This window comes from Rattus norvegicus, chromosome 18, assembly GCF_021556685.1.
Source record: "Rattus norvegicus strain SHRSP/BbbUtx chromosome 18, alternate assembly SHRSP_T2T, whole genome shotgun sequence".
Taxonomy (NCBI): Eukaryota; Metazoa; Chordata; class Mammalia; order Rodentia; family Muridae; genus Rattus; species Rattus norvegicus.
In genome coordinates, this window is record NC_141551.1 from 80152255 (window position 1) to 80168863 (window position 16609).

At 47.8% G+C, this 16609-nt stretch overlaps 1 pseudogene; it reads left to right on the forward strand.

The window, feature by feature from the left end:
- The first annotated feature begins 14397 nt into the window (after positions 1–14397).
- On the forward strand, positions 14398–15964 carry LOC147999898 (preferentially expressed antigen in melanoma-like protein 7 pseudogene; annotated as a pseudogene).
- The last annotated feature ends 645 nt before the right edge of the window (positions 15965–16609 follow it).

The window sequence follows — 16609 nt, forward strand, 5'->3', positions numbered from 1 at the left end:
CCACTCTAATCTTCTCTCTGAGGCTGGGTGGATAGTTATCCTCTGCACTGAACACCAGGACATGAGGGTTGGCATTTCAGCCCAGAGCCCTGTGAGAAAAGAGCACAGCAGACAAGAGCTGGCTGTGGTGGTCCAGAGCTATGATCCTAGCATGGGGAGGAGAGAGACTCTGTCTCAGAAAAACAAATAGAATGACAGAGGAAGACAGTCATACGTGTACACGCATGTGTGCACACAAACGCATGCACATACACACACACACACACACACACACAGAGAGAGAGAGAGAGAGAGAGAGAGAGAGAGAGAGAGAGAGAGAGAGAAGGCTAGGAGTCATGTTGAAATTGTTGGACCTTCAATCTTAGAGCCTTAGCAGATGGGCAGGAAATGCCTGTTTTAAATGCCGCTGTACCTCAGAATCTTTCCCAATGATGCAGACCCCATTATTTGGGGATTCTAGCTGGAGGGGAAGGTCAGCATACTGTAGATTCTTCTCCTCCAATGCACAATCTGGTTCCTCTCCAGCATTCACATTACTGAGAACTCCTCAATAATAATGAGGCCTTACTGGGCCACTCTGGTTTTCCTTGATAATCTTAATATTTACACACCGACTGGGAGCTAGGAGCTGGATACATCCCTGAGTGACAGACAAGGAAAGGGACCTCAGATGGATAACAATCGTGGTAAACCCCCAGCTTATTCCTTTTGAAGCCTGGTGGTCTTTTCTTCCTACTAGCATGGGCTTCCTTTCTGTCTGATTGGTCCGAGCTGGTCAGGTATGTTGACGTTGGTCCTAAACGTGTTACCCTTGCTTTGTTTAAGCTGAACAATGCAAAATGATCGGTCCCATCCCAGGTCACCAAAACCACCCAAACCCTCACCCCTCAGGGAAATAGACTTTGGTTTCCAGGTGCCGTCTCTCCCTTTTGGGGAGTCTTCCTCTCTTTGTGTCTTTTGGGGAGTCTTCCTCTCTGTGTCGTGATGTACACTCATCTTAGCTTTTAATAAATGTGCTACCTGTCATTGCCTGCAGTGTCTGAGAAGTTTCCTGCTTCTCAGTCTCTACTTGGTAGAGAAAATGTGATGTGTTTATAAAAAGATAAAGGGGGGTGTGTTCTGTGTAGGTGTGGTGAGGTAAGGGGAAGGGAGTGCCTCTGCGGGCCCATGCTGAGGCATCCCTTCCCCTGAGGGACCAGCCACAGGATGGTATAGAATAGAGTTTATTCAGGACATGGGGAGGGGAGTCAAGAGGGTAGTAGGGGCAGAGAAAGGCAGAGAAAGAGAGAGGGAGAGAGAGAGAGAGAGAGAGAGAGAGAGAGAGAGAGAGAGAGAGAAAGAGAGAGAGGAGAGGAGAGGAGAGGAGAGGAGTAGAGGCCTGCTATGAGCACATGGAGAGAAAGGGGGAAGGGAATGGGGAAGAGAGGGGAAAGGGAAGAGCAAGCGAGGAGAAAGAGAAAAAGAGAGAACAAGAGAGCGAGAGTGAGGAGGTGGCAAGCAACCCCCCCCTTTTTTTTCATTTTCTTTTTATTGAGTATTTCTTATTTACATTTCGAATGTTATTCCCTTTCCCGGTTTCCGGGCCAACATCCCCCTAGCCCCTCCCCCTCCCCTTCTATATGGGTGTTCCCCTCCCCATCCTCCCCCCATTACCGCCCTCCCCCCCAACAATCACGTTCACTGGGGGTTCAGTCTTAGCAGGACCAAGGGCTTCCCCTTCCACTGGTGCTCTTACTAGGCTACTCATTGCTACCTATGAGGTTGGAGCCCAGGGTCAGTCCATGTGTAGTCTTTAGGTAGTGGCTTAGTCCCTGGAAGCTCTGGTTGCTTGGCATTGTTGTTCATATGGGGTCTCGAGCCCCTTCAAGCTCTTCCCAAGCAGCCCCTTTTATAGTGTCAGGCATACATGGCTGTTGCCAGGTTACTGTGGCACTGAACCATTCCCCAAGTGCTGGCATAGAAGTTCCCTCTCATACAAACACTGTGCTCCCCTATGCTGCTCTGTGTAGTTTTTGTCTACTGCCCAGAATACTCAGGAAACATTGTAGTATGTCTAATAAGCTCTCAACCTCTGCCTCTCTGGCCTGGATGAATTCGTTCACTGCATGCATGTCCCCTCAAGGCAGGAAAGGTGGATGTCAATCCTGCTACCCTGTCTCTCCTCTTTCTGTCTTCCTCTCCTTGCTTGCACTGGCCATGGCAGGGACAAATGGGCCGTTCCCCTCTTCTCTCTGGAGAGGGTGTTAGAGGAACTTCTTAACCAGGACATTGCTCCCCCACCCCACATAGGCTCTGGAGAGAAAAGGCGGCCAGTGTGGGCAGCTGTAACTGCACACCCTCCATCACTAGTCGGCCACCCATGGAGAGCTACTTAAAGTTATTTGGGTCATCGGTTAGATCAAGTGAGGCATTGTAGGCCTATGAATGGGAGGCTTTGAATAGAGGGGGAAGCAGTCCTACCAGAGTCCCAGAGTGGAGGGTGGGAAAATCTGCACAGACCTGTCCAGCTAGGCGTGCACCCTTTCCCATGTCCCTTGCCAGGCTGCCCACCCCATACCCTAGCACTCTTAGTGTTTCAGCACCAACTTGTTATGTTTTCATTGTATCAAATATTCTTCTTTTTAGAATGCTTTTATTCTTTGACAATATCATATGTGTATGTGGTGTATCTTGATCATATCCACCTCCCGTTTCCTCTTCCACAAAAGTTTCTCATGAATTTCTTATAAATTTATGAAATTTCCATTGAAACTCTATGTATTTATTTTCCAGATTGAGGAAAATACATCTCTCCTCTCATCCCTCCCCTTCCCTCCTCCCTTCTCCCTTCCCCTCCCCTCCTCTTCCCTCTCCTCTCCTCCCCTTCCTTCTTCTCACCTCTTCTCTCCTCCCCTCTTGTCTCCTCCCTCCCCTCTCCTCCCCTTCTCTCCCTTGCCTTCCCTCCCCTCCCTTCTCCTTTCCACCCCTCCTGTCTTCTCACCTCTTAGCTCATCTCCTCCCCTCCCTTTCCTTCCCTCCTTTCTTCCCCCTCCTCTCCTCCTCTTCTCTCTTCTCCCCTCCCCTTTCCACCCCTCCTGTCTTCTCTCCTCTTAGCTCCTCTCCTCTCAGCTCCTCTCCTCTCCCTCCTCCCTCTCCCCTTCTGCTCCTGAGTTCATGTGTTTCATAGGTAGAACCCATAGATTGGCAGTGTTCTCAGAGGCTGAGGAGGACTTCTGCTATAAATCTTTGCATTTCAAAGCTGGAACTGGGAACACATATTTCCAGTAGAAGAGATTGTGAGAGCTAGAAGTAGGGCCATGGTTGCTGGAGCTGCCCGTGTTCAGTGGGAATAGAGTCTAAGTTCAAAGGCACAGGAGAGATGTGCAGATAGAGGATCAGGATACCGGCTACCACTTTATCATCTCACTCACTCACTCACTCATTCATTTTTAATTGTTTGGGAATTTGACATCATGTACCCAAACTCACTAACCTCCCAGTCCTCCCATGTCTGCTCCACTCCTGGTGGACCCACCTGCGAAGAAGAAGAAGAAGAAGAAGAAGAAGAAGAAGAAGAAGAAGAAGAAGAAGAAGAAGAAGAAGAAGAAGAAGAAGAAGAAGGAGGAGGAGGAGGAGGAGGAGGAGGAGGAGGAGGAGGAGGAGGAGGAGGAGGAGGAGGAGGAGGAGGAGGAAGAGGAGGAGGAGGAGGAAGAGGAGGAGGAGGAATAGGAGGAGGAGGAGGAAGAGGAGGAGGAGGAGGAGGAAGAGGAGGAGGAGGAGGAAGAGGAGGAGGAAGAGGAGGAGGAAGAGGAGGAAGAGGAGGAGGAGGAGGAAGAGGAGGAGGGGAGGAGAAAAGAAAAAAGAAAGGAAACAAACACAAACAAATGAACTAAACACAAGTCTAGTTTGTGTTATCTTCGTGGGAGCATGGTGCAGTTCCTAGTGGCCAGTCCCCCAAGGGAAGTTGCTTTCCTCCACTTGCACCCACTCCAGAAGCCATCGACTGGGGAGAGCCATGCAGCTGCCAAAGAGGGGCTGGCCCAGCTGCTCTGCACACGATGGTGGTACCACTTTATGCAGAACTTAAATACCACTAAATTTCACTTAAGGTGGTTAGCATGGCAATTGTATGCCATGTATATTCTACCACAATGAAAAGAAGAATAAGAATAAAACACACTTTGAAAGGTTATACAGATTGGAGAAAATTGGGCAACTCCTTTGCAGCTTCAGAACACAGGCAGGGCAGACACAAGTCTGGGAGATTTAGGAATTCCTCCTCTGTCTTAGGGTTTCCACTGCTGTGAAGAGACACCATGATCAAGGCAACTCTTATAAAGGACAACATTCAACGAGGACTCTTTTAAGTTCAGAGGTCAGTCCATTATCATGAAGGTGGGAAACATTATATCCAGGAGAAGACTGACTTCTAGCAACTAGGAGGAATGTCTTCCAAAGACCAGCCCCACAGTGACACACTTCCTCCAACAAGGCCTAATAGTGCCACTCCCAGGGTCAGGCTTCTCAAACCATCACACCCTCCATAAAGAGGACAGTGGCAACTTTCAGAGCAGGGAATGAACTGTTGGCATAAGTCGTGACACCCTGGGGCTTTCCCTTCAAGCCTGAGTCAGTTATTTTACCATTAGATGGCTGATAATGTCTACTATATAGACTTTGGTCAACATATCATGGCAGGTGAAGCTGGCTAGGAGGCAGGCTTTCATATAAGAGCCCCTTCCAAGCACATGAAGATGCTTGACAAGGACTTAAAACCATATAGAAATTAAGACGTTGTTGGGAATTCCATGGTGGAAGATGAATGAGACTCAGAGTCACAGTTGAGAACCAGGTTGGGAATTTCTTGGCCTGTGAACGCTCAGGACTCTGTGTTAGCATTCTGTCTAAGCTCCATCCCCACAGTTACCTGGCAACAGCCAGGTATGCCTGACACTGTAAAAGGGACTGCTTGTTCCCTCCTCTCCCTCTTGTTCTCTCTTGCTCTCACCCTCTACCCCTTTGTCCCTTCTCTCCCCATTCCCTCCCCCCTTCTCTACAAATTCTCATGGCCAGCCTCTACTTTTCTACTTTTCTACCCCCTCTCTCTCTTTCTCTGCCCCTACTACCCTTTTAACTCCCCTCCCCATGCCCTGAATACACTCTATTCTATACTATATTGTCATATGGCTGGTCCCTCAGGGGGAAGGGATGTCTCAGCATGGGCCCACTTAGGCACCCCCTTTCCTCAGCCCTCCATAGAACATATCCTCCCTCCCTTTATCCTTGTATAAACCCAATACTCTGGCTCTACCTATGGGAAGAAAGTCAGGGTATCTGTAGATGGTCTCTCTCCTCCACTGAAAACATTGTGCTTAGTACAGACCTTGGGTTTGGCATGCATCTATCAGGAAGGACTGCCTGTCTGGAATTCTGGGGCTAGGACGACTTGCATGCCTGAGTAGGGTCAGGAGCATGCTCCCTGGCTTAGGCAACTTGCAACTGCAGGGGCGGAATGGATACCTCGTGTTTGGCTGCCATGTAGGCTGAGAAATTAAGGTCTAAAACGGATCCAGGAATGCGGAATCCAGGGGACTCTGTGAGACTTCTGAAACACGTGCCAGAGTAGGTGCTGGATTGTAGTGAAATGGCTCAAACCTCCGCTAATCTCACACATTGTGTGAGTAAAGCTCCCATGAGCAAGGGATTGGATCCAGCAACTGAGACAGAGTCCATCTGAGGGAGCAATCCGGATCAAGTGTTTATGTGTGCCCTTGGGCGTTCATACAGAAGAGAGGTGATAAAAACATGCCTGTCTATGCTATTTGGTTACTTGAGAGTGGAAGTCAGGTTGCTTTGCGAGCTCAGCAAGCCCCTTACACAGGGAGCCATTTCCCCCCAGCCTCCCATGCCTAGAAACAAACAAACAGAAAAGCAAACAAACACCAGAGAGCTGGGACCCACACAGAGAAAGTAATGCATTTGCAGCCCCATTTATGTGAACTGTCTGCAGTTACTGGAGACAGAAACCAGACCCATGCTGGATTCGTTTAGCCCTGCCACTGAGTGCAGCATTAGGGGTTCAAGAGGTCTTTTGCTAATCTGGACAGATCAACACTGCGGACATTCTAGACATTATTTTCCAGACTGAGGTCTGAGATACTTCGCCGAAGAACTCACCTTTGTTCTGTACCCCGATAGGCCAGCAGGCTGCCTGGAACATGAGTAGGGAACTGGGTTAGGGACAAAAACTTACTACCAAGAAACACCAGCCAGTAATGCCATAAACGCTACATGCAGACAAGCCCTACATCGAGTATTCAGGACGCAAAAACTTGGCTGAAAGCCATTTCTGAATGAGCCAAAAATAATTGCCCAAGAGGCTTGGGGTGAAGCCAAGGAAAGAACAGAGCAGAGCCACAGAAACACGAAACCTGGAAATGCGTTTGCCTAGAAGTGGGTCCTTCCTCTTCTGTATCCTGTCGAGAAGGAGACCAGGAGGGAGATGACAGAGCACCTACTGTGTGTGGGTCTAATGGAGAAGACCCTTTACCATGTGGAGCCTGGCCACAGTGCAGCCCAGCTGGCTGAGAGCTGTGAGGTTTCACTGACTTTGGAGGATACTTCGAGTGAGGTAGAGGGAAGGAGGGAGTGCTACTCGGAGTATGTAAGTGAAGTTACACAGCTGTTCCTCAACCTAATGCCTGGACTGTTTGGGTAAACATGTCGCAATGTGACTGTATCAGGTGTTGGAAATGCACTCACTACACCTATTCTACAGGACGCTACAGTTTAGCTAATGCAGGCTACCCCCAATTTGCTCAAAAATCCAGTAGCCTAAAGCCCAGCCAAAACCATCCAGCACGAAACTCCCCTTTATAAGAGAATACTGAGTGTGTTGTGAGATTTACTGGGAACAGTCCTGAACGTGGTAGAATGGCTGCATCGGCATACTTTCTACCCATCTTACAGCCAGAATATCACGGCTCAGGGATGGTCTGTGTATACACCGAACACTTCACTGAAGCCTGGGGGGCGGTGGCATATTCAGTGCTTTAGTTTCCCTTCTTGTTACTGTGATAATACGTCCCAACAAAAGCAACTTAAGGAGAAGGGTCCACTTTGGCTCACAGTTCCCAGTCCATCATGTTGGGGGGAGTCAAGGCAGAAGGAACTTGACGCAGCTGGTCGCATCATATCCACAGTCAGGAAGCGGAGGTGCATGCCTGCGCTCAGCTCCCACTCTCCTCCCGGAGTCCAGGATCCCATCCCAAGGAGTCCTCCCACCTTGGTCAACCTAAAAAATGGTAATCCCTTACCTATGCCCAGAGGTTAACATGACCCGGGTAATCCACTGCAGGTGTGCCTGGAGGTTTGCGTTCTAGGTAAGTCTGAACCTTGTTAAACTGTCAATCCACTAACACCAACAGCACACGTGGTGGGCTAGTCTTCTTCAGTAGACCGCTGGGCTGGTGTGTACAAAAATGGTAAAACTCAGGATAGAGAGTAATTGAGTGAGTTTAAGAGATTTGGAGGGGCAGGGAGAGGAAAAATGGCCATTGGTCATCTGTGACCAGCAAGTCCATCTTGGAGGGGGAAATTGTCTTTTGGAAGATTTCAGAAGCCCATGTGATATATAATAAATAACATAATCTGATGGAATTTAATGTAATATCCACCTCTGCCTTTTCATAGCTATTCAGTAAATCCAGACCCTAGCACCCGTGCTTCTAGGGTCTGTAGATGAGTTCTATATTAGGCTTTGTATCCACTAATCTTCCACTTAGCTATATAAACACAAACACCCATAGTAATAATAATAGTGGTAATAATAATAATAATAATAATAGTAATAGTAATAACAAAAGCAGTCACAGTACTAATAAAAACAGCGGTAGTAAGAGCAATGTAACAGGAAAGATGATATCAACCACAGCAGTTAGAGTAATGTTCTGGCTGATTATATCATCATCATCATCATCATCATCACCACCACCACCATCATCATCCTCAACTTGACACAAGCTAGGGTTATCAGGGAAACTCAGTGGAGGAACTGCCCCTGTCGGATTGGTCTGGCCATGTCTGTGAAGCCTTCTCTTGATTAAGGATTGATACAGGAGGGCCCATCCCACTGTGGGGGGTGCCACCCCGCAAGTCTCCTGGCTGCTACAAGAAAGCAGGCTGGGCAAGCTCTAGGGGCAAGCGTTGTTCTTCCATGGCTTCTGCTTCAGTGCCTGCCCTGACCTCTTCATGACAGACTACAAATGGTGGCAAACTGAAATAAACCCTTCCTCTTCAGGTTGCTTTTAGGCCACGGTGTTCATCCCAGCAGCGGTAATGATGGTGGCAGTGATGTCTGTGGTAGTGACGGTGTCCATTGTCGTAGTAGTGAGAATAGCAGTGCTCTTCAGGTGGTAGAGACGACGGTGATATTAATAGTGATCATGGCCAGAACAATAGCAGTAAGGGGGATGGAGTAATAGCAATGTGAACAGCAGTAGTAATAATAGTTACAGGGTTGCAGTGACCACACCAGTGGGACAGTCTTCACTGATCTGTGTGTGCCCCTCCGTCCAGCGAAGGACGCCCACAGGCAGTGCGAGGCAGGTCCTTGGCAAGAAGACTTGCCTGTCTTCTAAGTGACAGGAGGTGCTGGCAGCCGGCTTACTAATTAGCAGTTTTTATCGAAGTAAAATACACACAGCATAAAATTTACCCATCAAATTACTTTAAGGTATATAATTCAGTACATTGGCAGTGCTGTGGCACCATCACCACTGCCTGAACTTTCCCTTCACCCCCAAAGGAAACCGCATGTCCACTACACAGCCATTCTGTCCACCCTCTTTCTTCATACTGACTGGAGGATTCTGGTTGCCTTATACCTCCTTTTCATATTCTTTGATGCACAAGAAACCTTCTAGAAGCCTGCCCCACATGTGGCCCATACATATACAGTCACCAAACTAGAAAAGATGGATGAAGCAAAGAAGTGCAGGGTGACAGGAACAGGATGTAGATCTCTCCTGAGAGACACAGCCAGAATATGGCAAAAACAGAGGCGAATGCCAGCAGCAAACCACTGAACTGAGAATAGGACCCCCGTTGAAGGAATCAGAGAAAGGACTGAAAGAGCTTGAAGGGGCTCGAGACCCCATATGAACAACAATGCCAAGCAACCAGAGCTTCCAGGGACTAAGCCACTACCCAAAGACTATACATGGACTCCTACCTCATAGGTAGCAGTGAATAGCCTAGAAAAAGCACCAGTGGAAGGGGAAGCCCTGGGTCCTGCCAAGACTGAATCCCCCAGTGAACGTGATTTTTGGGGGAGTGCGGTAATGGGGTGTGGATGGGGAGGGGAACACCCATATAGAAGGGGAGGGGGAGGAGCTAGGGAGATGTTGGCCCAGAAACCAGGAAAGGGAATAACAGTTGAAATGTAAATAAGAAATACCCAAGTTAATAAAGATGGCGGAAAAAAAAAAGAAACCTTCTAGAACCCTCTGGAGCAAAGGGATGAGAAGGACCCCAGTTGATGGGACAGTCTTTCTCCATTCATCCCCAAGTGCTGCTGTGGGGCAGAGAAAGGCAGAGTAGATTCCAAGGCAAACAGAGCAGTGCAGAAAGGTGGATTTGAAGGACTGCCAATATGTCACCACACATTCAGATCATTTCTGCCTCTGGTTGACACTGTCCTCTCTCAGGTTGCCTGGCGCGACATAAATTTTTTATGCAGTTGAGTATGCCTGGGCCTTCTGTCCGTGTCTCTCAAGTGTGGGGATGATAGACTCTGCCACCAAAACCAGTTTATGTGTCATTTGAGGTGGAAGCCAGGGCTTTCTCATGCAAAGCAGGCTCTCCACAAATAGGAATGTGTCCTCAACTCTAGACTGGGTCCTTTTTCCATTTAGATTTAGTTTTTGGTGCATGCGTGCATGCATGACTACGTGTGAGTGTGTATATGTGTGCACATGCACACAGGAGAGCTTAGCAGTTAGCATGGGTGTCGGCAGGTCGTTTGGAGCTTGGGTGGCTCTAGACTAGCAGCCATTAATAAACGTCTGGTGCTTTCTGTTCATTTGTAGCTGGATTTACACTGCCTCAAGGCACCTTTGAAAATGAACCATCAGATCCTATTTCTAACCAGCCAGTTGCAGCGTGTGTGGTTCCCCTAGGATCTCATTTCCCACCCTATCTCAACTCCTGTGCGTCCATCCATGAGCTCTGCCGACCTACATGGCCAGGAACACACATGATGTTCACTGCCCTTCTCTTTTCTAAAACAAGGGAACTGAGTAGCACTTTTCCTCATCTCATCTTTCTCTTTTCTGGGTTCTTCCAGCGGCGCTCACACCATCAGCTACTTGACTGCACAGTCAAAGACTCATGGGCCCTGCCCATGGCTCACTGCCTTGCCCATGTGCCCTTCTAACAGCTACCACTGTGGTGTTATGTGTGGAGATGTAGAGGTGAGAGTGAGAGGACACTGGGTCTCCCTGGTCAGTGTAAACTATCGAGGGCAGTAGGGCCACCCTAGGAGTCAAGTTCCAGGGGGAAGCAGGTCCTTTCTTGGGCTGTCTGTGGGAGACAGGCTGCAGTGGGCACCTGGATACACAGCATGACCCTGTGACCTTGAACAGTTACGAACTTTGACATGACACAGGTTTTCCATGCCTTCACATGGGTGAGATGCTGAGTAACAATGACTCCTTAATAGCATTTCTAAGGCTCTCACAGGCTGCCTAAGGCACGGGCACTTGCTAAGCATTTTCCCCCTGTCTCCTAATATATGCAGGTGCCAGGAGATAACAGATTAAACCTGACATTGTCAAACACTGAGGGCTGTGCTGTGAATGATATGCTTGCCCCGGCATTTCAAGTTGAGAAACATGAGAACATAATACAGGAAGTGGAACCCTAAGTACTGACCATGCTCTCCAGGGAGCAGCTAATAGATGCGAGTAGCAGTTTTTCATGAGAACCCAGAGATCTGGCTCCGGCCACATGCTTTCTGGCTGTAGTCTGGCAGAGCGTCTCTTTGTTTTCTTGTGGGTTAGGGGTGGGATTTTACCTTGTCTCTTAAGTGGAAATGTCAACCTTCTGGCCATGTTTTTCTGTACACTTCAAGAGTGGGCTTTACCTTCCTGACTCTCAGTTTTCGCCATTCATCACTAGCTTGATTCACTACTGACAGGGCCAGGGGCTACCTGGGGAGTAGACGTGGAGTATTGGTGGACTGGCGTGAACCTGGGTGCTCAAGAGTGCTTGTCTTTTGAGAAGGCATAGTATATCAGCACATGTTAAGTGACATACAATAACATCATATCCTAGAACACGAAAAGAATTAAGTGTAAACTGGTCCAATAGGGGTGAACATGGGATGTGATAAGTAGAAGAGAAAGAATTAATGTGTAGTCAGCTGTCTGGACAACTGTGTTAACATGCAAACTAACATCTGGAAGCCTCCAGATTCTTTCCAAATAAGGACAATCTGTGTAGACCACCAGAGATCTGTCTGTGAAGGAGGTTTTGAGCATCTCTACCTTCCGGGGTGCTTGGCTTTGTGTTACCATTTGTAGTACCAGGTGGATGTCATGGACGCCCATTTCCAACCAAGGGTTATACTGCTATCTGGTGCTGTCTCTCAGGTTCAGCCCCTCTCTCCTACACGAGACCACCCGTGACACATGGCCAACTGTGACACAAAGACAGTCTGATTCTCAGGCCAACTGTGCCCTTTGCCCTATGAGAGCATGTTTTCTTGTTACTGGGAAAGGAAACATGGACACCAGTCATCTCAGACCTTGCTTGTCTGACTCCTTGGTGAGCTCTGAGTGACAGTCCAGGGCTAGGCAGACGTCTAAGCCCCACCCTGACTTTACTCTCCGAGCAGAGAAGAGCAAGCTCCTCTCAAGCTTCTCTGCTGTGCCTTTGCCATTGCTTTGCGATGGGCTCAGCTTCCTGCTTGGTTGTAGCTGCTTAGTTTTTCTTTCTGGAAATTTGTAGGATTAAAACAAACAAACAAACAAACAAACAAACAAACAAACAAACAAACGCAAAGCTCTCCACTGTTCTGAGCCTTCACATGCTGAGAATTTCGCCAACGGTGGAAGATTCTTCCATCTAAAAAACAACCAGGTCCCTTACTTCCCCAAAATAGTCCCTACCATTCCTTTCGATAATTTTGTTTTAAGAATAATTTTCACTTCTCCTTTAGATTCTAAGATTTCCCCAACTTTCTTCTTTTTCTCACTCCTTTTCCACAGCTTTCTTTTTGGTCTAGTTTCTAGACTTTCCCTCCTCTATATGTTCCTTTCCGTCTAAGCCACATTTGTGTTTTTCTCAGTCATTTTTATTTTTTCAGTATTAAACTACTGTGGTGATCAGTAGGGTGACATGTGGTTTTATGTGACGATGTCTGCCAATATTAAAAACGCATCTCTCCTTTGAGCCAAATTACATTGAAAATAATGTATATGGCAAATAACACGGCAGAAATGGGAAGCAGCATATTTCTGAGAGTAAGTGTGGCCCCATGGAATATAATGTTCAACTACTGAAAATAAGCTCTCTTCCTTGAGAGTACAGTGTTGAGTGTCCCCGCCGGCCAGGCAGGAGCCTGGGGTTCAATTCCCCAATGGGGAAACTGTCTAATTTTTAACCCCCCAGAGCTCCCAGGGACTAGCCCACTACCCAAAGTATACACATGGAGGGTCCCATGGCTCCAGCTGCCTATGTAGCAGAGGACGGCCTTGTTGGGCATCAATGGGAGGAGAGGCACTTGGCCCTGTGAAGGCTTGATGCCCCAGTGTAGGGGAATGCCAGGGTGGGGAGGTGGGAGGGAGTGGGTGGGAGGGAGTGGGTGGGAGGGTGGGAGAGCACCCTTATAGAAGCAGGGGGAGGGAGGATGGGATAGGGAGTTTCCAGAGGGAAACCAGGAAAGGGGATAACATTTGAAATGTAAATAAAGAAAATATCCAAGAAAAGAAAAGAAAAAGCTCGGCATATGAGGTTGACTCCCAGCACAGAGGGGGATGTCCAGAGCATAAAGACAACAGTGAAGACCGTGTGATTCAAGCAGTCATCAGTGGAGTGCTGGCCAAACTACCACACACCTAGAGAGGGAATCCTAGGTAAAGCTCGGTTGCAGAGCAGACTTCCACATACTGACGACCGATAGAGCGTGATCAGAATGACACTGAAAGATGCAGCTGTGGAGAATGGGTTGTGGGGAAGCAGGGATATTCTCGTGTGTAGAGAGCGGCGCGGCGAAACAAAGATGGCGACGACATCCAGCCTTGTCTGGATATAAACGACTCACTGCGCATGTGCAGGCTTGTCCCCTTGCTAGGGCTCCCTCTAGTGGTGAATAGCGGTACTGCACATGTGCGGTTTATGCACCAGGTTTTAGTAGACCGTTAATATGCTAATGAGGTGATTCATTCTCCGCCAATCCCTGGAGGACAAGTAGTGGGGTGATCCAAGCCCCACCAATCCCTGAGAGATAATTAGCATACTGTTGTCTATATAAGCCGAGCGATTTTGCTGCTCGGAGTCCCTGTTCAGAAGAGCTGTAACACTGAGAAGAGCTGTAACACTAAGAAGAGCTGTAACACAGTAAAGGCTTGCTCACAGAAGAATCCTGTTGCCGTTCTTGCTGGCGGGACATTGGGCGCGTGACACTCGTACACGTGTCAAGTGTCGCTAGAGCGTGCACAAGATGTCGATGAGAACCTGACACGGGGGAGGAAACCGCATATGAAAGTGATAATGGTTGGGAAGAAACAGGATTGTCCTCTTTTATAACCTATGAGTTGTGAAGTTTAACATGCTATATAAGCAAATCACATAAGAAAGTAAGATGCAGCCGGGAGGCCTTTAATCCCGGTGCTCCGGAGGCAGAGGCAGATAAATCCTGTCTCAAAAAGAAAGAAAGAGAGAGAGAGAGAGAGAGAGAGAGAGAGAGAGAGAGAGAGGAAGGAAGGAAGAAAGGAAGGAAGAAAGAAACTAAAAAGTAGGAGAAAAAGAAGAGGAAGAAGAAATAATGAATGGAGAGAGAGAGAGAGAGAGAGAGAGAGAGAGAGAGAGAGAAAGGAAGGAAGGAAGGAAGAAAGAAAGGAAGGAAGGAAGAAAGAAACTAAAAAGTAGGAGAAAAAGAAGAGGAAGAAGAAATAATGAATGGAGAGAGAGAGAGAGAAAGGAAGGAAGGAAGGAAGGAAGGAAGGAAGGAAGGAAGGAAGAAAGGAAGGAAGGAAGGAAGAAAGAAACTAAAAAGTAGGAGAAAAAGAAGAGGAAGAAGAAATAATGAATGGAGAGAGAGAGAGAGAGAGAGAGAGAGAGAGAGAGAGAGAGAGAGGGAGAGAGGTTATTGGAGCCAGAGAAGATACTCAGATCCCTGGAGTCTGTTGCCTGTGTCCTAATCAGGATCATCTCCCTAAAGATCCATCAGAATGGTCTTTGATTCCCTACCCACACTCCTGAAGCTGGCTTCTCAGAGCCTGGTGAGGAGTGAGGTATTGACTATCCCTGTTCTGGAGTACCTACCAAGGGAGTACTTCCCACCTCTGTACTCAAAGAAAAGCAAAGGTGGTTAAGATCCTGGTGGAATATTGGCCCTACTCTTCATGTTGGGTTGCTGATTAATAACCCCAACTCGGAGACCTTCCAGGCTATACTGGATGGAGAAGACACATGACTGAAACGGAAGTATTGCCCCAGGACGTGTAGGTTTCAAGTGGCTGACTTGAGGGATGGACACCATGCCTCCTTGGATATGCAGGATGCAAGAGAGGGTAGAAACCACTTAGTAGAAACTATGCTTGAGGTTGGGGATTTAGCTCAGTGGTAGAGCGCTTGCCTAGGAAGCGCAAGGCCCTGGGTTCGGTCCCCAGCTCCGAAAAAAAAAGAACCAAAAAAAAAAAAAAAAAAAAAAAGAAACTATGCTTGAGGAGTAAATAGTGGAGGGCCACTCAAGGTACACGAGGAAGCAGCATTTAGGGGTGTTCAATGACCTTTCCTTCATGTCTTCTCTGCATGAAGATAAACACCAAATACAGTTGTGGCAGTGGACAAAGGAGAGGAAGGATTTCCTGCATCTGGGCTTTGAGAAGTTGGAGATTGGAATAACACAAGTGTCCAAGATCAGGAATGTGCTAAAATTTTTGCAGCTAGAGTTCATCAAGGAGTTGGAACTGAATGCAGTGGGAAATCTGTCCAAACTGGCAAAGTTTGTACCTTGCATCAGCAAGATGAGAAATCTTCAGAAACTCACGCTAGTATGCATTGGAACAAGTACTCACACACTTGAGGAGGAGGGGAATGTCACCAAGATCATTTCTTTGTTCCCCAAACTCGGCCGTCTTCAGCATCTCACTATTGATGATGTCGATTTTCTCACAGACCACATGAAAGAGTTGTCCAGGTGTCTGGAGGCCCCACTGCTGTCCCTCAAGATCACTCTGTGCTGGCTCCCTCAGTCAGACTTGGAGTCACTTGCTCAGCGTTGGAACTACAGTCAGCTTAAACATCTGTGCTTGAGAGGTGCCGCTTTAACTCATTTGAATGTCATGCCTGTGAACGTTTTCTCAGAGAGTGCTGTAGATACACTGCAGACTCTGGAATTAGAAGACTGTAGGAAGAATGACTTTCACCTCAGTATCTTTCTGCTTTCCCTGACCCAATGCCCTAATGTAGCATGAATTTGTATGACAATGGCATCTCCATGGATGTCCTGAAGGACTTTCTGCACTACACTACCAACCTGAGCCAGCTGATCATGGAAATGTGCCCTGCTCCAGTAGAAGTCTATGAGTTGAGTTATGTAGAAGTAGGGAGATTGTCCCAGCTTTGTGCTGAGCTCATGAACACACTCACAGCTGTAAGGCAGCTCAAGTCAGTCTTCTTTGGTTCCTATCCCTGTTATGACTCTGGTACATGCTGTATCTATGAAAAGGAGGTCAGACTTTGTGAGTGCCAGGAGTAACAACAGGACTGTTCTTTCTGGGTACTAAGAAATTAATGCCTAGAGACAGGTCTCTCATCCAGAGGACCTAAAACACATGGTTTTGGACATTTCTCAATGGGATGAAACAAGATGGTCTGAACTCCTGTCAGGACTGGCTTCACTGGCTTTCTCCTACATATGAAATCATGATCAGATCCTGAGAACCTAATATCCTCTCTGTGGTGTGCTTCTCAGTCACTAATTGGTCCTCAAGGTCATAATCAGGACAGTTCTTTGACTGTACACAGGGATGGAGGGATAATGTGCTGTCTAATCTCTTGTTTCATACGACCTCACAATGTGCAATGAAGCTATTCTGACATTCCCCCTTCCAAATCAGCCCGGTGGGTCATGTGTAGAGTCTTTGATGTGGCAATGTATGTAAAACCAAGTCTTGAGGAAGGGAGTTTTGGTGAACGAGCAGCAGATTGCAATCCAGGGTAGTCAGGCTAGCAGGAGTTGCCTGGGGAATAAAGATAGCTGAAGCAGAAGAAAACAACGAAGAACAAAGGGATGGGACCTCAGCAACCTCATCCTCTCCCTCCACTTACAGATGAATGCGGCTGCTGACAGGCAACCTCCCAGGCCAGCTTGTAGACCACCGATGGTGAGGCCCCGTTTCTT